Source organism: Cibotium barometz, chromosome 41, assembly GCF_041138505.1.
Source record: "Cibotium barometz isolate CiBa-2024 chromosome 41, ASM4113850v1, whole genome shotgun sequence".
Taxonomy (NCBI): Eukaryota; Viridiplantae; Streptophyta; class Polypodiopsida; order Cyatheales; family Cibotiaceae; genus Cibotium; species Cibotium barometz.
This window is the reverse complement of record NC_141086.1, coordinates 48448472-48472177: the sequence shown is the minus strand read 5'-3', so window position 1 is coordinate 48472177 and position 23706 is coordinate 48448472.

Genomic DNA, 23706 nt, shown 5'->3' with positions numbered 1-23706 from the left:
TTTGTTTTAGTTTGCCTCTCTCCACCTCTTTTCTGGCTTGCATCTCTTCTCTATGTCTCTCATTCACAACTACTCAACATCTTTTTTCTTTTAATTTTTTGATATGTTGAGGCATACAACTTGACATGACTTGCTATTTCTTGGTAAAACATTAATTTACATATTATCATAATAATACATTTCAAATATTTTAGATGGCTTTTGTGCAATCCGCACTACTCGGATTTGGAGGATTTAGTAAAGAAGTTATTGTGGATAAGAAGAAAAAAGGTAAAAGGTTAAGTAAAGAAATTGACGAAGAAATTATTGCTAATGATTTTACTATAAGCAGTGAAGAGATTGATGAAAAAGAGGCTATGCGAAGAGATTGATGAAAAAGAGGCTATGTGTAGAAAAAGAGCTAGGTTATCGTGGTGTGAAAATTGGAGAAGTGAATTTCATTGGCTGGAATTTGATAGAGAGAAAGCACGCATGTATTGTAAGGTTTGCATGGAGGATCCTAATTGCAAAAGTGAGTTTGCAACAATAGGTGCACAAAACATGCAGCATAGTGCCCTAAGTACACATGCACGCTCTCGCACACATAGATTATCATTGATTCGTTCTATGTCAAGAGGAAGTCTTGAAGTAGGATTGAGCAAACAAAATGAAACACATGACAAAGAGATTACTAATCTATTTCATACTGCCTATTTTCTTGCTAAAAATGATATCCCATTAAACAAGTTTGTGTCAATGTTAGAGTTTCTGCGAGAATGCAAAACTCCCAATGTACCTGAACATATGTACAACAATGATAAGAGTTGTGCAACTTTTGTTCAATATATTGGAAAAGGATTGTCACATAATATAGTAGAACGACTAAAAAATTCTCCTTGTTTTGGGATCATGATAGATGAATCTACACATATATCTATCGATGAGCACATGATAGTATATGCATCTTATCTAGAGAATCATTGTCCACGTACATCTTTTTTTGGACTTGTAGATGTTATTGGGGATCGTACTATGCCGAGGGCTTGTATAATTCTTTAATAACATTGATCTTAGAAAATGGATTGGACTTAAGAAAGTTGGTTGGATTTGGATCTGATGGTGCGTAATGATAAGAAAGAGATCCGGGGTGTCTACTAGATTAAAGGAGTCTTGTCCTTTCATGACATCTATGCATTGTGTGGCTCATCGCACAAATCTTTGTGCATCTGAAAGCATAGAAAAGTTTCCATTTGCAAAAGCTATAGATTCCACTGTTAATGAAGTCGCAACTCTTTTTAGAAAGAGTGTCATCCGCAAAGAGAAATTAAAAGAATTACAAGAAGAATTTGAATGCTCAATAATTCAATTGGATAAAATTCATTCAATTAGATGGTTGAGTAGATCAATGGTTTTAGTAAAGTTTTGTGACTCACTAGAGCCTCTTCTTGAGTTCCTTGAGAGTGAGAATCTCGTAGTCTTTAGCAAATTGTCTTCTCTAGAACTCATTTATGCATTACATTTCTTAGCAGATCTGCATCAACATTTGACAAAGTTAAGTAAAATATTTGACAAAGTTAAGTAAAATATTTCAAAAGTCATATGTTGATATTACTAGTATTCCTGGCATTGTGAATGCTGAGATTTGTGCATTGGAAATAGAGTTTGTGTCAGAATCGGATATTGACATGAATGCAAGAAAGGAAGATACAAGGGGTTTTCCTATTATTCCTGATTATGGACTAGATAAGGGTTTTCTCCATGGTTTACGATCTTCAATAAAAGGTGACCATTTTTGTAGCAAAAAGATATCTCGCTCTTCTGATGGCTCTGATATTGAATTGGTTATTAGCTTTCAAAAAGCATTCACATTCATTAGGAAGTGAATGGGGTCTTCTTGGGCCCTTTAATTTGCCCAAGCCTAATCAAGGTGATTAAGGAATAGCCAAATGGGGGGTTGCCATGTGGACTGAAATGTTGGGTTTGTAAGAGAGGTGTAAGAGTGGTCAAAGGGTGCACTTTTTTCCCCAAAAAGGGGGGAGGCAATTTTACAATTTTCGGACCTCCATAACTTCTACATACAAGCTCCGATTTGAGCGGAGATTATAGATCTGTGATCTACGCATCAAGAGCTTTCCATAGATATGCTACATGATATAGTTTTGTCCGCTAGATTTTAAATTCCATTTTCCCTCCAAAATTCAAATTCGAATAAAGTAGCCGTTTTGAAGCTTCTAATTAGAAAATGTTTCTTCTTAAGAGAAAAGGTTTGACTCCTTAAACTGCCAAATAAAAGGGCCCAAGAAGCCTTCCATTGAGGTCCTAATGAAGTGTTATTAAAGATTTGAAAGAGAGATTTGTGGATAACTCTACCTTGGCTTGTTTTAAAATACTCTCTCCATCTTGCTATCCTCCTGAAAAGCTACTTAAGAATTTTGGAGGTGATGAATTAGACAGGTTGATATCATTTTATGGAGAAAGCAAACTTGCAAATGGTGAGTTAATGGAGAAATTTGTAGATCCAATATCTCTTCGAATAGAATACCTTACATTCAAGATTCAAGCCACTAATGATTGGAAAGGGTGGAATTTGCGGGACACTTGGTCTTACATAAGTAACAATATCACTCTACAAGAAAAGTATGAAGGGTTGCTAAAGCTAGTGCAAGTTGCATTAGTCCAATGCTCTAGTACTGCAATTTGTGAGCGTGGCTTTAGTATACAGAATATTATCAAATCAAAGTTGAGGAATAGATTGACGACAAAGAGTACAACTTCCTTAATGCGAGGTCCTCCAATGTCAGAGTTCGACTTTAGCTCAGCAATAGAGCTTTGGAGGCTTGATGCCATTACGACAAGACATGCTTTTACAAATGAAGACTGAAAGATATTTCTAAAAACTTTAGAGGTTAAATACATTATTAATGCCTTCATAGCAAAGTACTAACGTATAATACAATCTTCTTTTCATTAGGAGATGGAGGAGCATGAAGGATTTGGGAGCTTGTGAGTAAAATAAATTCAACTAGTCTTAGCTTCTTTTAGGACGCAATGCAATATTTATAGTGCATTTATGCACAAGCATGGATGATATTCTTGTGGAAGCAAAATTCTATTTTCTATAATGATAAATATCATTTTACTCATGAATTTGGCAATCAACAATTTAGTAAATTCTATTGATATCACCAATCATTTTGTTGCAAGAGTGTTTTAAAGTCGTTTTTTAGTACATACATTCTCTTGATACTCGAGTTATTTTGTCGCAAGAGTTTTTTAAAGTGTAAAATTTTGAATAAAACTTATAAAACTTTCAAGAATTTAAGAGAAAAATTTTTACACTTGGCAATATAAGAACTTACTTTTGATTTTTCAGATTAAAGGTATAAAAAGATATAGGATTTTGGTTTTTTTCGGACACTGCTTTGCATCCCCGTGGGGCCTGCTTATAGGGTACCCACTCCATTGGGCTTTTCAGGGGCTTGTACTGCTGTTGCCTCCTCCGTCATCTGAGGTGAAGCGGCCTTCAGAATCTGTCTACATGAATAATGAAAGAATTGAACTTACACTTTTATCATTTTGTACAAACCCCGCTAATGATAATATATTTCGGGCCTTTGGTGCATGTGGCTGTGTATGTTTGAAGATTTACATTCTATCCTCTCCTTTCATAGAATCTGTACATGATGAGATCAATGTTGAGATAACATAATCTTCCTAAGAGGGGCCCACAATGAGGTAAAAAAGAAAACCAATTAATTAACGAAAGACTAGTAATATTATTGAACCTTTAACTATTCTAATGTTCCACCACATTACGTTAAGATTAGAAGGTTTTTTAAACAGGATGTATCGGCGCGAAAGGAGTTGGTGGCAGTTGGTATCCCTCTCCTTTTATCGGCGAGAGGAGTTGGTGGCGGTTGAAACAGATTGCAAGGATGGTACCTAGAGGCCAGCACGCGTGCGAGGCTTTGTGTGATCGTGCATGTGTGTTGGCGTAGTCTGTTTCTTCAACTGAATAGCAATACCTAGAGGCCAGCACGTGTGCGAGGCTCTGTGCAAGCGTGCGTGTTTGTTGGCGTGTGTGTGCCCGCGTGCGGGCGTAAGATCGTAATAATAGAAATTAAATCTCAATTTACGGATCCATCAGTCCAGCCTAACCCCATCCAGTCCCATGGGTTAGCCAACCACCCAACCACTGTAGTGATGGGATCCAATTAAGAATTTGGTTAGGTTTTGTCCCGAGTACCAAGGAAAAGAGTTCCAAGGCCCCCTAGCCGGAAGTTCATGCAAACATAAAACTAGTCACACCACTTACACACCCAATATGAAATTGCCTTTTTCTTAGCATCAACTAACTTTAAAACAATCCTTTAATGAAACCATTATATCACTGATGACAATCCTCAGTCTCTGGTTGAATCCTTATTTCCAGTCATTCATTCATCGGTATACTTATGACATCATTGGTAACCAGAACGCTCACCACCTGTTCACTCAGAGACCTTTTCCATAGTTCCTAGCTCATAGTAACCGGCAATATATTCATATAATAGAATGGAACCTCCGTGGGAAGATCAGCAAGATCAACCCACAGATCCATATAAAAGATCCATGGACTCATCCGTTGAGGACCAGCAAGGTCAATCAACCAGATCCATGCCCGGTTTCAGAAAACAACTCTTATTCCTTGCTCCAATATCTTCCACAACGCACGTGTGGGTATCTTCGGCAGAGCAGCCCGAGCACCGTATGGTCAGCACCCTCTAGGATCCTTCACAGGTGTCCTAGCGCTTCACTCATAGGCCGCTTCCTTGGTCCCTAATCCACCGTACCGGAAGCTCACCATTTAAATCGAACCGAGGCTGGTCAAGACCTCGGTCGACCTTGCTACGCGAGACATCCTCCATTGTCAGCAGTTGCAACCTTATCAGTTAGGTCTCCTTGACCTTAATCTACAAGACAGTCAAAATGTTTCCCCAGCATTCTTGACATAAAACATTCATTTACAAACAGTTCACAAAATACAGTTTCTATATCGAACTCTCGTCTTTCCATTTTATCCTCCTTAGTCCACATTACTTATTCCACATCTCATTCATATGTATTCATCACATCATCCATTCACTCATATCGACGACACATTATTTCCCATACACATTCACATTCATTATTCTACATACACATCCATACAAACATCCATTTTCACATCCTCATTCATACATCCACTTCCACATATATACATCCACATCCGTATCTACATCCATACATCCACATCCACATCCACATCCACATCCACATTCATATCCATACGTCCACATCCACATCCACATTCACATTCATACATACACATCCACATCCACATTCACATTCATACATACATATCCGTATCTACATCCATACATCCATATAACATCCATTCTCGCCCTACACATTCCATATACATCTTATCATATCTCATACACCTCTTATCACATCTTATCACTTTCCATACGCATCTTATCACATATTATCACATCTCATACACCTCTTATCATGTCTTATCACATTTTATATCTTTTTATAGAATACAAGAGAATTCTTATATTTGATATAAGATTTCTCTACATTTTTATTTATGCATAAATTCCATTTCAGGAGACTAACACTTTCGAATTAAAAATCAATCTTTTATGCATCTTCCTATGCATAATTTCATTTTAAATGAAAATGACACTTTTGAATTAAAATTCAATCTTTTATGCATCTTCCTATGCGTAAATTCAATGTGGATGAGAATTGACATTTTTGAATTAAAAATCCATCTTTTATGCATCTTCCTATGCATAAATTCAATTTGGATGAGAATAACGCTTTTGAATTTGAAATCTTATTCTTTTATGCATCTTCCTATGCATAAATTCACTTTAGATGAGAATGACACTTTGAATTAAAAATCAAACTTTTATGCATCTTCTTATGCATAAATTCAATTTGGTAGGAATTACACTTTTAGAATAAAAGAATTTCTCTTATGCATCTAAGTTATGCATAAAATCCATTTATGATGAAAATCACACTTTTAGTGTAAAAAGAATATCTTTTATGCATACCTCTATGCATGAAATCCAATATGATAAAAGTAACACTCTTACAATAAAATAATCAACTTTTATGCATACCTCTATGCATGAAATTCAATTATGATAAAAGTCACACTTTTATAATAAAATAATCAACTTTTATGCATACCTTTATGCATGAAATTCAATTATAATAAAAGACACACTTTTATAAATAAATAAATAACTTTTATGCATACCTTTATGCATGAAATTCAAATATGATAAAAGTAACACTTTTGATATAAAAATTTATCCATTATGCATACTTCTATGCATGAAATAAAAATGATAAAAGTAACACTTTTGATATAAAAATTTATCCTTTATGCATACTTCTATGCATGAAAATAAAAATGATAAAAATAACACTTTTGATATAAAAACTTATCCTTTATGCATACTTCTATGCATGAAAATAAAAATTGATAAAAGTAATACTTTTGATATAAAAATTTATTCTTTATGCATACTTCTATGCATGAAAATAAAAATGATAAAAATAACACTTTTGATATAAAAATTTATCCTTTATGCATACTTCTATGCATGAAAATAAAATTTGATAAAAGTATCACTTTTGATATAAAAACTTATCCTTTATGCATACTTCTATGCATGAAAATAAAAATTGATAAAAGTAACACTTTTGATATAAAAATTTATCTTTTATGTATACTTCTATGCATGAAAATAAAAATGATAAAAATAACACTTTTGATATTTAAGTTTATCCTTTATGCATACTTCTATGCATGAAAATAAAATTTGATAAAAGTAACACTTTTGATATAAAAATTTATCCTTTATGCATAATATAAAAATTTAATTTCTCCATGATTACAATGAAATTCTTTTAATTAATCTAGGATGATAATTCCTAGAATATGGTAGGAAGTCCTCTTTTCATGCTTTGAATGAAATTATTTTATGTGTAAATGTTTACAAAATTTTGCCATAGCTCCGCTGCTATGACTGATAAATCTCAATTATTTTAAAAGATAAAGCTTATCTTTAAGGGAATGATTAGAATGATCCCATTATGGATCATTAATCCATAATGGATTGAATCAAAGATAATCATGAAATACATAAACTAAAAGCATAGAAAAAAAAACCATCAATTTGGTCTCAAGCATAGATTAATCTTGGATTAAGGAAAAGCTTTATGAAAAGCTTCATTTGGATTGAGAGAATGGGTCATGAGTATGACCATTTCTTGAGTGAGAGAGAGAAATTACATAAAAACCATTAGAATTTAAACATAAATGGAAATGTATGTAATTCTTTACTATCTTTAATCTGTTAACTTCAATAGCATTCATCAAATTATGTAACTCTTCACTACTATTCCTCAATTAACTTCAATAGCATTTAAAAACCATACCAATTAAGCTTCTCAAGCTTGAGAGGGGTTGAGAAGAGAGAAACATTGAGAAATTATAGAAAAGATCAATATCACTACTACATATTAGCCTAATACCGGGGCTTGTACCGGCGCTATTTAACGGGGTCTAAAAAAGCCTCGTCATCGGTATAAGCGCCGGTATAAGCGCCGGTATCGCAGCGTCGGTATACCTGTCGGGTATTAATACCGGCGGATATAACGGCGCCTATACCGACGCTAACCGGGGGTGATACCGACGCTTAAACCGGGGCAAATACCGACTTATATACCGACGGATATACCGACGGATATACCGGCCTCTATACCGGATTATATACCGAGGCGTAAACCGGCGTCTATACCAATGTAAATACCGACGCTGATACCGGGGCAAATACCGACGCTGTAGCAGAAATTTTTTTTTGGGCAGAATAGTGCTGCCTGGCTGTTGCCTAGCTGCCTGCAATGAGCAGGATCAACAACAGCAAACAGACAGCACCATTCTGTCTACAATAGAGCACAAAAACAACCGTGCTCGTTTGCATATTTTCCTGATCGACAAACAAGAAATTAAATTAAACATTAATACTCAAGAATGTTTTGATCATATTTCATTAGTTTGAAGGTCATCTTACATCATGGTAATGCCTCCCAATTGACGGTCTCTCCTTCTTCTTCAAGCATCTCAAACAAGGCCACAAGGCCATGTTTGTGAGCGTACTTCTCCTCTCGCCTGCTTGGTGGGCGATTCATGGCCAACTCCTGCACACACGATTAACAATTATAACTTTTAAAAAATCAACATTTAGCCCACATACATACATTTAAATAAATAAAATTGCTACAAACACTTACGAATTCATGGCGCATGGTTTCATAACCACCACTCCCGAGATGAGAAGCCCCTACTGTTTGGAGTCTTGCCCTTGCCGCCTCTCTTTGTTGTTGAAACCTGTCTGGTGTCTCGGTGAGCTCCTGAGCAATGGCTGCCCACTCCCTGTCATCTAGCCAAACAGGTTTCTCCTTCCCCTCTCTGAATGCGTCCCTCGCCTCTGACCTACGATGCCCCATCAAAATGCGAGCTGTATACTGTATCCACTCATTAGAGACGACATTCATAGGGTCAGATGGCTGGAACTCTTGCTTTATCTTTGTGTTTATATAATTTTTCTTCCCCTTGTCTTGCTGATCCCATTTAGTCATGACAGAGTCATGAAACTGTATAGTGCACAATTGTCGAATGCGTGTCTTCATTGCCTTCCCTGCACTATCCATTATTGGTGCCCCATCCCTAATTGTGTAAATCTTGCTGTTGTCATGGTCATGTGCACCCCAGGGAGTGGAAGGTGACCCTATGGGTGTGCTATCAACAGATGAGAGCGAAGGACGACGCTCACGTGGTGGTGGTGTCACAGCATCTGTGGCACTACCACCACAACAACCTCCCCCTGAAGACCTACTACGTGAGCGCCGTCTATGTGAAGAGGTGGTAGATCGAGCTGTAACAGGAGTGGAAGGCTGTGTGGTACGAGGTGTGGGAGCTGCTGTCGTACCCACGGGTGTGGGAACTGGCGTCGGGAATCCAGATGGTGAGGCAGATGTCCCTGCTCCAGAACCCCAATAACTCTGAGCCATGGCTCTCTGCTCTGGAGTCATGGACGAAAGAAAACCATATAACTGCTGGGGACTCATGCCCTGCGGTGTAGGATTAAATGAGAAATCTGGACTGTAGTCGTAGGGCGGTGAGTCACCCATGGCCTGTTGGACAAAAAACCATATGACAAACTTGTACGGAATGAAAATTACACGGTAAACAATGAATGAAAGAACCATAAGATAAACATTAACAATGATAAACAACATTGGTAAAACTATATCAACTTGCTCCTACAGTAGTGATTATGATGGTAAACATTAACAATGGTAAACAATGAATGGACCTTCAATGTCATAAAACCATTACAAATATGTCATAACTATTTGCATAATCATTAAGATACATCATTTTATAAATCATTATCTATTCTATCATCCTCATTAAGATCAGTAGCCCCAAAGAGATCTATGTCTATGCACATTTCAGCATCCTCATCATTAAAAGTCCCTTGATGAAGGATGTCTTCATCATCTATGTCTTCTTCCTCAACTTTTTTTCAGCTTGCTATTGATTTGCACCTGAACATGCTTTTTATCCTTGGAATGATTGGAAAGTGCCTGAGAACCTTTACCGGGACAGCTTCCCCCTGAACATCTTCTCTATATCTGTTAGAGCCACAATGGGGACATTCTTGCAAATGCTCATATTCATGGCGGAAGAGGCAACAATCATTGCGACAAGCATGAATATTATTGTAATCCATGCCTATGGATTTCAATAACTTCTTCGCATCTGCACGAGATGGAGGCATCTCGTTGCCAGGGGGCAATATTTGATCTTTCAAAAGCCTGCAAGTATGGCAATATCTGATCGTTACTATTAAGATTTTCTCAAATACAAGTTGATAATTTAACATTTCAACAGTAGGTGTAATCTCCAAAAAAAGACCTTACTTGAATAGTTCAGTGACACTTGTATTAGACCATCCAAAAACTGACTGCAAATTTAGCATCGTAAGAGATGCACGCAATACAGATATGTTGGCACCATTGTATAATGGAAGGCGTGCAAGTTTACGCATGGCCTCTTCCTCTGGTTCATAATTTGACCGTTGAGAATGTCGTGGTTGATGATCTTCATGTTCATGCTCCTCGAAGAGAGCTTCTTGTTGCTCAATGAAGGCATCCAACATTTCTTCCATTGGACCTTCTTCCATTTCCTGACCTTCTTCCATTCCCTCGGGTGCTGTTAATTGAGCTTCATCTGTCACTCCCTCCTGCGATATCCTCATCCTTTGTTGGGGACGAGAATTCACAGGCGCAATGTTATCAAGATGCGACTGCACACTTGCTTGGTTGTACGATTGAAACCGTAAATTTTGCAAGCGCTCCATTGGAAATATTCCAGCGTCATGAACATGCTCGTTGCAAATCCTTCGTTTTCGAAAGATTTGGTACTTACATCGCATGCATGGACATGCTATTCTCTCTTCAAGATTGAGAGGCTCCATCTAGCAGGATAACATGTATATGCAGCTCGTTAAACACAAATCAGCTTATCTCCTCTCCATACAAAATTAAATAGAATTTGCACAAGGATGGAGAGAGAAGCTATCTCTATTCATAAATAGCTGTTTATATATAAAGGCCTTATGCAATAATCTAAATGCATATTATAAGTATAAGCTTGCATAATAAGGCTGCAAGACTTATGCATAAGCTCTATGCATAAGCCTTATGCATAAGCCTTATGCATAAGCTCTATGCATAAGCCATATGCATAAGTCTTATGCACACGCTCTATGCATAAGTCTTATGCATAAGCTATATGCACACGCTCTATGCACAAGTCTTATGCATAAGCCATAAGCTCGAACCTAATCCCAAAAACCCTAGGACTGAATTACGGTTTTGTAAATTCCGCCAGAGTCTCCTTTGTAATTGGAACCAAATCTCAATTGAAAATGCAACTTCTTAAAACTTGTACGCAATACTCTTTGCATCCCATAATGTCATGAAAGATCATATGCATTTGCAATATCCACACAATATGACAGAAAAGGGGCCCCATTGCCCAAATGCATCCACAAAGTCGATGGTGAGGATTGTTGAGGACGCGCGTTGAAGCTTGCCGATCTCCCGGCCAAGCTCTTCTCACCCCTTCACCGAGTTTTCCTCCAAGGTGAAGGTTGAGGCCATTTCTTCACACCGGTGTACCTAATCCCCCTTCGTACCGCTTTACCAAGCAATCACGGCACAAAGAGTTCAAGCCATTCTCCCCTTGGCCTCTCCAACCAATGCCAAGGTACCCTCACACATTGCTAGATTCTATAGAAACTTGAAGTGGTTGCAATGGTGAGTGTAGGTACAAAATGATGTGGATAATATCAAATGATAGAACAAGTTTGTTGGCTTACAAGTATTGAGCATGACTCATGCCCTTTTACAATTTAGAACTCAGCAATAAAGCATGGACTCATGCCTCAATCCATCATCCAAAAGCTCCAACACAAACCAACAATTCACAATGCCCTCACCATGGCATTTGCATAAGCATTTGTTAACCACAATCAAGGCATTTGCAATTGCATTTTAACAATCCCTTTCATATAAGCCATATGCATAAGTCTACCTGCGTACGCTCTATGCATAAGCCATATGCATAAGTCATATGCATAAGCCTTATGCATACGCTCTATGCATAAGTCTTATGCATACGCTCTATGCAAGACTTATGCATAAGCTCTATGCATAAGCTCTATGCTATATGCCTTATGCACTATTATGCTAACCCTTAATCCCTTTCACATAAGCCTTATGCACACGCTCTATGCAATTACGCTCTATGCATAAGCCTTATGCACACGCTCTATGCATAAGCCTTATGCATAAGCTCTATGCATAAGCCATATGCATAAGTCTACCTGCGTACGCTCTATGCATAAGCCATATGCATAAGTCATATGCATAAGTCTTATGCATACGCTCTATGCATAAGTCTTATGCATACGCTCTATGCAAGACTTATGCATAAGCTCTATGCATAAGCTCTATGCTATATGCCTTATGCACTATTATGCTAACCCTTAATCCCTTTCACATAAGCCTTATGCACACGCTTTATGCAATTACGCTCTATGCATAAGCCTTATGCACACGCTCTATGCATAAGCCTTATGCATAAGCTCTATGCATAAGCCATATGCATAAGTCTTATGCGTACGCTCTATGCATAAGCCATATGCATAAACTCTATGCATAAGTCATATGCATAAGTCTTATGCATACGCTCTATGCATAAGTCTCTTGCATACGCTCTATGCAAGACTTATGCATAAGCTCTATGCATAAGCTCTATGCTATATGCCTTATGCACTATGCTAACCCTTAATCCCATCACCCAATGGTGTAATAAACATGATCTTGTTTTACGTACATGGATAATAGAGATTGCAAGCTTATTATAGGTTTTATGCATAGATATTAAATTAATCCTATGTGTTGTAAGCTTACAAGAACCCAAAACTAACCCTAAACCATAAAACAAGGATGCAAAAATTCATATAAAATAGCATAAACAAGAAAAATCAAAAGAGGATCTACCTCTTTTTTGCAAAGCTGAAGGAGAGCTCGAGGATTGGTGAAAGATTGGTGAGGTGAAAGAGCTGCAAAATAAAATATTAAACAAACTAATTAGTAAATTAAACACAAGAAAAAGAACTAATACAAAACCCTAAAATCTCTATGCATGCATTAGGAGATCTATGCATACATAGAGAGCTCTAGATCTCAACATGCATAGAGAGCCAAAAAAACACAAAACCCTAAAAATCTTAATTTTTCAATTAAAAACTAAAAGCAATTGCAATAACATGTTAGGAGAAGGAGAAGAGGAGAAAAGAAGAATGAAGGAGAAAAGAGGAGAGAGGAAAAAAGAGGAGAGAGAGGGAGAGAAAGCACCTCTTTCGCTGCTTGATTACTTGCGCATCTTCTGCGAAAAACCAGAAAATAGGCTCTCGGCTGTGAAAAACTTACGAGCGCCGGTATATGCGACGGAATATGTGTCAGAATATTCGTCGGTATATGCTACGGAATATGCGTCGGTATAGGCGTCGGTATCGGCGTCGGTATCGGCGTCGGTATATGCGACGGGAAATGAAAATTTAAAAAAACCCCGCCATACTTGTCTCTTCCAACATGACGACGGACATACCGACGTTCGACATTTGCGTCGGTATTTTGGCGTCGGTATGTCCTCAACCTCTTGTAGTGTATTCACTATTTACCTTACAAATTGCTTGATTCTTTGTTCACGGTAGAGGTCCCCAATCAATCAATTGGTTAAGTATGTTGATGGAGCCACCAATGGGGATTGAAGAAAGAGGGAAGCTCCAAAAACTAGTGAATTATTAATGAATTCACAGTTCTTGGCTTAGGTGGAGTAGAGTAACGATGCATAAACACTATATATTTTTCAACAAGGAGGAGGCTTCTATTTATAGGAAAAATTGAGCTCCTAACCAAACAAAATGATTCTAGAATTTTCTAAATCAATTTGGTCAATATTTGACCATTTTTAGGTCAGTTAAGCTAACTTTTTGGAACTAGACTTGAATGAGGAGAGAGGAGAGATGAAATATCTCAATTTTTATGAGTTTAAAACTCATTCAAGCCTGTGAAATATGCACCTCCTTTAAAGAACTCCCCTTCCTTACACATGTGTCAAAATGGAATCATTATACCCAAAATATCTCATATTTTTAATATTGCTCATAGTTTTTTACTAATAAACCTTGTACATTTTCAACTCTTCATCTTATGTGAAATATGCACCTCCTTTAAAGAACTCCCCTTCCTTACATATGTGTCAAAATGGAATCATTATACCTAAAATATCTCATATTTTTAATATTGCTCATAGTTTTTTACTAATAAACCTTGTACATTTTCAACTCTTCATCTTATGTGAGCATTTACTCATTTTTGGATACCCAAAATATCTCATATTTTTAATATTGCTCATAGTTTTTTTACTAATAAACCTTGTACATTTTCAACTCTTCATCTTATGTGAGCATTTACTCATTTTTGGGTATCTTCTTTTACAAATTGGATTTATCTCCTCCCTACACATGGATTGATGCTATTGGCCCATAGGGACCTTAATTGGACCATAATCCAAAAATTTCTGAAAATCTAGACCCTTAGGCTAAGGTCCTTTATACCCATTTCCAATTAATTCCAATTGCACATTGGAAAGTTCTTTTTGAATTTCTATTTCAGGGAAACTTATTTTAATAAGATGAGATAATTTTCTATCTAAAAATATTAAAAATCTGAATATTCTCTCTCTAGAATATTTTCTCTCTCTAAGTTAAAACAGCTAGAAACAAGTCCTTTATATTTCTGAAGAGGGATTGATTACAGGAGGGGAAAATGCTGGACATTTTGAGAGGCTGGGGAGGAATCTTACGTTCTCTCCCACTTGAAAAATGCGAGATGCCCTCATCTCGCAAATTGGGGGTAATTTCGCAAGATGCACAAGTATGAGACTGAGAGAAAATTTTTAATTAAGATTAACCACCAATTAAAAAAAGTCTCAAAGAGAGTAAGGGTCAAGACAAAAACAAGATTTAAACTTTATTCATTCTTGGAACATATACAGTAAAGATAGAAAAACTCTTTACACTTCCATAAGCCCGTCCATCATATGATCACAAAAGCAGCACTCACAAGCTGCGCACGTATAAGGTAACTCATCTATGGGAATAATTCTGTTGGTTATTGTCGCACCTATCTCAGTGGTATGAGGTGATCTAACAAAAGGACCTCTAAGAGGCAAGCCAAAAAAAGGGTAAAGGCATATCTTCTGATGAGGAAGAAAACACGCCAGTAAGAAGACCCGCTCAGAAAACCCAAGATGTCTTGATCTCATGACGCAGTAGTATCTGTTGAAATGTCAAGCTCGTATACAGCTGGAGGATAGCACATGGGTGCTGACAGAGTGACAGTATGGTAGATAGATATCGTGTGGTGTGTTTATGATCGCGTCCAGCTGGTCATGTGTGGTGTGTTTATGATCGCGTCCAGCTGGTCATGTGTGGTGTGGACATTACATTAGGTTTACTTTGTAGTGTGGACATAACACTATGTTGTGTTCTCCTTTGTGTGTGTGAGAGAGATGATGACTATGGCTTCTCTCCTTCTTTATGATTGATGGATATGGATTAGGGTTTGCTTCTCTTGTGTGTGCTCCCTCCTGCTTCTGTTTTTTATCATGGTATCAGAGCCTAGAGCTCATTAGCTGTGTTGTGAGAGTGAGTGAGAGAAGAGGGAAGAAGGGGAAAAAGCTATGAAGGAAGCCATTGGAGCTTGGAGCAAAGGAGAAGCTGTGGAGCACACATCGGCATCAGATCTGAGAGCTAAGGCCTTTGGTAAGTGAAGCAAGACCCCTTCTGCGGATTGCAGGTATCAAGAGCAAGTGTAAGAGAAGATTAAAGGTGCAAAAGCAAGCAGAAAATTTCTGTTTTGAAGCTTTCAAGGAAAGCTTATGAAGGAGTGTGTCTTGGCAAATGTATTGGATCAAATGCAAAGCAAACACTGAGGCTCTCATGTATTGTGAATGAACACATGTATTAGCAACTTTGGGGCAAGTCATTGCATGGAAAATTGATGCATTACAGGCAATTTGTGAAGAAAAAAAAAATTCTGGTTTTTTGGACTCTACAAAAACAGAGAACATATGCCCGGTGGAGGATCGAATGCGGAAGATTGAAGCAAAATTGAGTCAAACCCTTCATACCCATGATAGATTAGGTCATTGCTAAGAGACCTATCAACTCATTGGTGATTTCCCCTCTCTCCTAGAGCTTCAGGAGCAGGCGGCGCTTTCTGGAAGAGTTTCTTGGACAGTTTGCAATGAATTTGGTCTAATTCCCTCATTTAGACACCAAATTGAATGCTTTAAAGCTTGGAGTACTTAGAAAAAGTGTGATTGAGAGAAAGATAACATTTGGGGCAGCTCATTTGATGTATTTGGAGCTCATTGAACTCAATTAGCAGAGGTTTGCAGGTTTGCAGAAAGTCTGTCCAGAAACAGAGCATTATTAATCAAGGCATTAATCATTGTCTATATCAAATTGGCCTAATTCCTTTGGTACAAGTAGAGTCCTATGAGTTGCTAAACTTTTGATTAAAAAAGTTTTGAATTTGGATAAGATTTGAAGGAGATAGAGCACTTTTAGTGAGAGGTGGTACCTGACAGATGCAGAAAAAGGCAAACCAGGGAGCTACAAAAATTGGTGGTTCTCATTCACCTTGAAGAATTTGATCAAACCCTTCTAGGATGTGTTGGAGAAATGTGTTGACAAGCCAATGCAAGTTTAATCATTGCATTTGGACAAGATTTGAAGGATTTAGAGCATAATCTGGCGAGAAAAAAAACCAAAAAAATCAACTTTACCCCTTTTCAATTTTGATGATACAAATGAAGTTCTTATGCAACATGAAGTAATTTGTGGTGTGAATGCATATGTATAGCACATATTGAGCTTGTTTCATAATCATTTGGAGCTTTGGAAAGCATCGGGAAGAGTGTTACATCAGGGTACATCACAGGTATTCAAAATGGGAGATGGTCCAGTACAAATTGTTGGAGAGAAGCTTGACAGAACCAACTTCCAAGTGTGGAAGTTTCGAATGAAGAGTTTTTTGAAAGGCAAAGGATTGTGGAGCCTTGTATCGGATGAAGACCCGGAGCCATTCCTATCTCCTCAACCAAATAATGCTCAGTTGCTGGCTCACAAGCAATGGGTAGAGCGGTCTTCGAAAGTGTTGCATTATTTTTCAATATGTGTAACACATGCCTTGCTTATTCACATCCAAGATGCAGATACACCGAAAGAAGCATGGGGTATATTGTGCCGAATGTATGAGACAGACACTGGTGCAAGGAAGATACAACTAAAGCAACAGATTCACAGTGTAACATGAAGGAATAGGAGTATACATGAGTATGTTCAGGAAATCAAGGGTTATGCAGATTCCTTGTCATCAATCCATGCCCCAATGGATGATGATGATTTGGTTGCTCTCACATTGCGTGGTTTAGGCAAAGAATACAAATCTTTTGACACTTCCATCTCAGTAAGGTTGGGAGGAATGCCAGACTTTAATGAGCTTGTGTCATTGCTCATTGTGGAAGAATTGAAGCTTGGCCTTGGTGGCATGAGTGTTACAGGTGGTGCATCCTCGTCAAGCAATGATGAGCATGCAAGGAGTCAGGCTTTTTACTCATCTAGAGGCTTTCGAGGCAGGGGGAGATTTACCCCTCGAGGCCGTTGGAGGACGTGGTTGGAATGACAGGTCTACTCAACCACAATCAAATCAGAATTTTCAGAATTCACAGTCATCATTTGGATCACGTGGAGGTCGTGGATTTCAATCCCATAGGGGGAGATTTGGAACAGGTGCTCGTGGTAGAGGACGATGGCAAGGTCCTCAACAAAATTTGAATGGGATTGAATGTCACTATTGTGGCAAACTTGGACATATGGCAAAAGATTGTTACAAAAAGCAGAATGATGTGAGGAATGGAAGACCACAACATGGAAATTATGCATCTACTAGCAACAATGATGGGAGTTCAAATCATCTTTTTGCGATGAAGCACATTATGGGGACAATGGATTCTCAGAATGCTGGAGATGAGTCATGGTATATGGATTCAGGTGCCTCAAACCACATGACATGTCATGGTGAGTGGTTTGAGAAGATGCAACCATTGGATACAAATGGTTATGTGGTCACAGGAGATGATACTCAGCATCTTATAACACATGTTGGCAGTGTGCCTTTGAGGATGCATGATGGAAATGTGAAGAATATGTCAGAAGTGTTATATGTACCATCCATCACAAAGAATTTGGCATCAGTAGGCCAAATGGTTGAGCAGGGATTACAAGTAAGATTCAATGAGAATGGCTGTTTTGTGGAAGACTTTAAGCATGGCTGTAGATTAATTGCCAAGGGCAAGAAGGAAGGAAGGTTGTTCAAATTGGATGCAGGCATACCAGAATTGAGCTCAACCATGTTTTCAAAGAGCAATGGGATTGTGCAGGACATTGACATGTGGCACAAGAGGATTGGACATGTCAATATACAGAGATTAAAGAACATGCAAACAAGAGGCATTGTCAGTGGATTGCCTCGATTCAAATATGATGGACATATGCATGTTTGTGAAGCCTGTCAGTTTGGAAAGCAGGCAAGGTTGAGGTTTCCTAGAGAAGGAAATATGAGTAACAGGCCACTTGAGATAGTACACAATGATGTATGGGGCCCTGCACAAAATCCATCTATCAAAGGAAGTCTATACTATGTGACATTTATAGATGACTTCAGCAGGATGACATGGATATATTTTTTGAAAGAGAAGAGTGAAGTGCTAGAAAAGTTCATGGATTTCAAAGCTCTTGTAGAAAAGCAATATGGCTGTTGGATTAAATGTTTTAGAACAGATGGAGGTGGTGAATACACCTCAAAAGCTTTTGAGCATTTCTTGCGGAAGCATGGGATAAGAAGACAGTTGACATGCAGGTATACACCTCAGCAGAATGGTGTGGCTGAGAGAAAGAATCGAGTCATATGTGAAGTGGCAAGGGCAATGCTCAATGAAAAGAGCATGCCAGATTACTATTGGGCAGAAGCATGTGCTACTGCAGTGTATATCCTGAACAAAACACCTACAGCAGCCATTCATGGAAGCACGCCAGAGATGCGGCTTACAGGTTACAGGCCAGACATTGGACATCTCAAAGTCTTTGGATGTGTAGCTTATGTCCATGTGTCTGATGAAAGAAGACGGAAGTTGGATCCTAAGGCAGAGAAATGTGTATTTGCTGGATATGCACAGGATCGAAAGGCCTACAAATGTTATAACCCTCAAACTAGACAAGTAGTCATCTCACGTGATGTGGTGTTTGATGAGCTTGCTAGTTGGTACAAAGCAAAAGATGAGGGAGTCATTGATTCACTTGAGGCTAATGTGCCTATGAACTTGACATCACAAGCAAGTTCTAGTTCTACTACTATGTCTGGGCCAGCAGAGCAGAAGTTGAGAGTAGCAGTGTACGTCCATGGTCAGGACGTTTGAGGCATGAGAGTGTGAGCACTGGGAGTAGTGCTATGGATAAAGGCAAGAAGAAAGTCGAAGGAATTGGAATCACAGGTTATGAGTCATCTAGTTCTGAGAGTCTGGATGAGGAGCTTGGCATACCTGTTTTACGTACACCTGGTGCTAGGCAGGACAGATATGTGCCCCCACATGCTAGAGTTACAGGTGTACAGAATGACCCGCATGCATTGCGGAGATCCCAGAGAGTCAGATATCCAATTGAAAGATTGACATATAGAGATTTTGCTATGCACTATGCATACATGATATCTATGGTAAAGCATGTGGAACCTACATGCTATACAGAGGCTATTGGAGAGCATGTATGGGAGAAAGCCATGGATGAAGAGATGGATGCTTTGGACAAAAATGATACATGGGAATTGGCTGAGTTACCTCAAGGAAAGAATGCAATTGGTTGCAAATGGGTGTATAAGGTAAAGTGCAAGTCAGATGGCAGCCTAGAGAGACATAAGGCAAGGCTGGTCGCTAAAGGATATGCACAAACTTATGGTCTTGATTATGATGAAACTTTCAGCCCAGTGGCTAAGATGGCTACAGTGAGGTCTATCATTGCACTAGCAGCACAAAAAGGTTGGGCTTTACATCAAATGGATGTAAAAAATGCTTTCTTGAATGGTGAACTACAAGAAGAGGTGTACATGGAACAGCCAGAAGGATATGTACATCCAAAATATCCGACTTTTGTTTGCAGGTTAAAGAAAGCAATCTATGGTTTGAAGCAAGCACCTCGTGCTTGGAGTGACAAGATTAGCAGATATCTTGTCAGTATTGGATTTGTGGTTGGAAATACAGACTCTTCACTTTATGTGAAGAAGACACATGATGGTATCGTGATGATAGTCATTTATGTTGATGATTTGATTATCATAGGTGATTGTGGGAAAGGCATTGATGAGGTTAAGGCCTCTTTATGCAACGAGTTTGATATGAAAGACCTTGGTGATTTAAGGTTCTTTCTTGGCATTGAGGTGATAAGAACAAGCAAAGGTATATGGCTGGTGCAAAGGCAATATGCACTTGACATGCTGGCAAAGTATGGTATGACAGCACGCAAACCTATGTTGACACCATTAGAGCAAAACATGAAGCTTAGGGCTGATTTGGGTGATGAGCTTGATGATATCACCATGTACAGGAAAATGGTTAGTAGCCTTATCTACATGACCATTACGAGGCCAGATCTCAGTTATGCAGTTGGTTTGGTGAGTCAGTTTATGCAAAGTCCTCGTAAACCTCACTTGGATGCTGTGAGACGTATTCTGAGATACGTCAAAACTACCGTGCATTATGGTCTTTTCTATGAGGCAGGAAAAGACATGCATGTCTATGAATATACAGATGCAGATTGGGCCAGTAGTGCATATGACAGGCGGTCTACCAGTGGCTATGTTTTCATCCTTGGTAGTGGAGCTGTGAGTTGGAGCAGTAAAAAGCAACCTACAGTTGCTTTATCTACCACCACAGAGGCAGAGTATCGTGGAGCAGCCATAGCTGCATGTGAGGCTATGTGGTTGAAGAAGTTGCTAGATGATGTCAGGTTACAGAGTGATATGAGAGTTGTCATTCATTGTGACAACATGAGTAGTATTCAGCTTGCTAGCAACCCAGTTTATCATGCCAAGACCAAACATATTGAGGTCCACTATCATTTCATCAGAGAGAAGGTGCTAGATGGGCATGTTGATTTGACATATGTACAGACAGATGAGCAGGTTGCAGATATCTTTACCAAAGGACTTGGTAAGGATAAGTTCGAGTATTTCCGTACTAGATTGGGAGTCCTAGAGATGGACATGTCGAGCTTGAGGGGGAGTGTTGAAATGTCAAGCTCGTGTACAGCTGGGAGGATAGCACATGGGTGCTGACAGAGTGACAGTATGGTAGATAGATATCGTGTGGTGTGTTTATGATCACGTCCAGCTGGTCATGTGTTTATGATCGCGTCCAGCTGGTCATGTGTGGTGTGGACATTACATTAGGTTTACTTTGTAGTGTGGACATAACACTATGTTGTGTTCTCCTTTGTGTGTGTGAGAGAGATGATGACTATGGCTTCTCTCCTTCTTTATGATTGATGGATATGGATTAGGGTTTGCTTCTTTTGTGTGTGCTCCATCCTGCTTCTGTTTTTTATCAGTATATCGGGGACCCAAACCCAAGGCTTCAATAGCCATGGCCAAGCGGACATTGTTATGAAAGCTGTCCCCAAGGTGTTACACTAGTTATGTCTTGATAGGTCCGCCATTTGGTCTGAGCTACAGACGTTCCCAAGTGAGGAAAAAGTGAGCGCTCATACTGTTCTATAAAATCCTTCTTCACAGACTCGCTTGCATCTTGAAGGTGAGAAATCATCATGGATAAAACTAATTCCTGTTGCCAAGCCATGAAGGAGATTAAGAAAAAGGAGATCGATGGAAGTAAGATTACTGTGAGCGATAAGTAAAAGTTACGACTTATATAAAGGAAGGAGTTAGCGTAACCTAGAAGCCAACGGTATCTTGCCACTGAAGTTTTACCGTCTTTCCATGATTTGGGTTTGGCACATATTTCTATAGAAGGCGTTAAGAACTTTGAGATGAGAAGATAAAAGAAGTTCGTAGGTTAAGTCACTTACTTCCTTTGGTCCACAATATCTGGGGGATAACTACTTATACTCCCCTAGAGATAAAGAAATTCTTTTGGTCCGTATTCAATTGAAGACTATAACTGCTTCTTTGAATTCTCTGACTGTCCTCTTGTTATCCGTATATTGTCTCTGTCAATCGTGGGCAGCGTTTATATCTTTATGAATTGCCTGCATCTGTTGCTCTAAGTCGCCAAGCATTTGACTGGTCATCTCGACCCTAATCAATGGGTCGGACCTAGTTAATGGAGTTAAGCAATCTTGTCCGAGAGACGGACCCTGATTAGATTGGTATGAAGGAATTGGTCTCTGAATTTAGGTTCTAGACTTCCCTGTGCCCTTTCCATGGTAGGAGTTGGGCAATCTTTTAACTGATGACTAAAACCTTGGAATCCAAAATACCGGTTCTCACTTCTGAACTCATCGTTCTGAATCCTTAAAACAAGTGGGCTCCTGAGAAGGTATTCTGGGTAAAGTGTCTTCGTTTTTTAAACATAATCTTTCTTTTATTTTAGAGAGGGAAATAATTATAAGATCAGAAAAGGAGATTCTTACTCCTGTATACCTCGAAGGCTGGGGGAGAATTTCTTACATTCTACCCCACTTAAAAAGTGCGAGATGTCCTTATCTCGCAAAGTAGAGGACAACTCTTTTTCTTAAGATCCAATTTATTCTGGGGTTCCTTATATTCTGTTCAACCCAACAGAATACGGGGATAATTATCCCTTAAATAGAACTCATCATAACAATTCTTTCAATCATATCATTCATATCTTTAACACGATAATGGTCCATTAGACCGAAAAATTTCTTTATGAACATTCCCCCACGGAAATTTCAGACAAGTTCGTTCTCAATTTGTCATTTCTTAACTTAATCTAACAAGTCGTGTTAACAGTAGCAATTTGATAGCACAATCCACTAATCTCATAGTGATTTGCTGAAATCATTATCATCATTTATCATCACAGGGACTCGTCCCAATCATCCCTATTGTGGTTTCGCTCAGTTTATTACATTTCAACTAAATTTCAGAAATCATCATTTTTCAATTAGAATCCAAATTAATTCATCAATTCTCAACAGAATTAAAAATCATATCAACCACATTCGAATTCATCAATTGGATAGCATTAATGCTTATAATTTCAAGTCTTAGATTTACTCATATATACTGTCAGTAAAGAGCTGCAGTTATACCCTCGGTATATACGGATAGTCATGATACTCGAAACTATAAGGTAAATACCATCATGTCTAGGTCTCAAGCAAGTTAGGGTTCTATACAATTGTGGTACTTCCAATTGAAGTCCTAATTTACGAATTTCAGTTTGAATAACAAATTGTATGAATTATATCACACAATTACAACCTTTTGTGCGTCTTGATAACTTTTGACATAATTGGCTCCTCAGTTGATCTTATTGGAGATCTATGAAATAAGTCTGATAAACAGATTTTTCTTTATCCGATCGTCCGTAAACAATCACTTAAATTAAAAAAATATTTGTATATTTATATACAAGTTGCAATAAGTACATAGAGTGGCTCGGCTCCAAAATTCAAAATCTCCTTGAGAGACGCATAAGACGACGGTACTGGGCCATAGTCATGCCCTGTTACATAATTTCTCTAATTGAGAAGGGAGCTATTATTTTCTCCTTAGGGATAAATCGCAAGCAAGTCTGAATTTTTTAGGCGTTGAAAGATATAGAATGACACCACGCGTCATTTTCAGCTTTATCAAAATCATGGCCAATGAGAGATTCTGCCTCAGCCTCGGGGGGGTCACTATATGTAAATCCTCTATATCACGTGCGTTCAA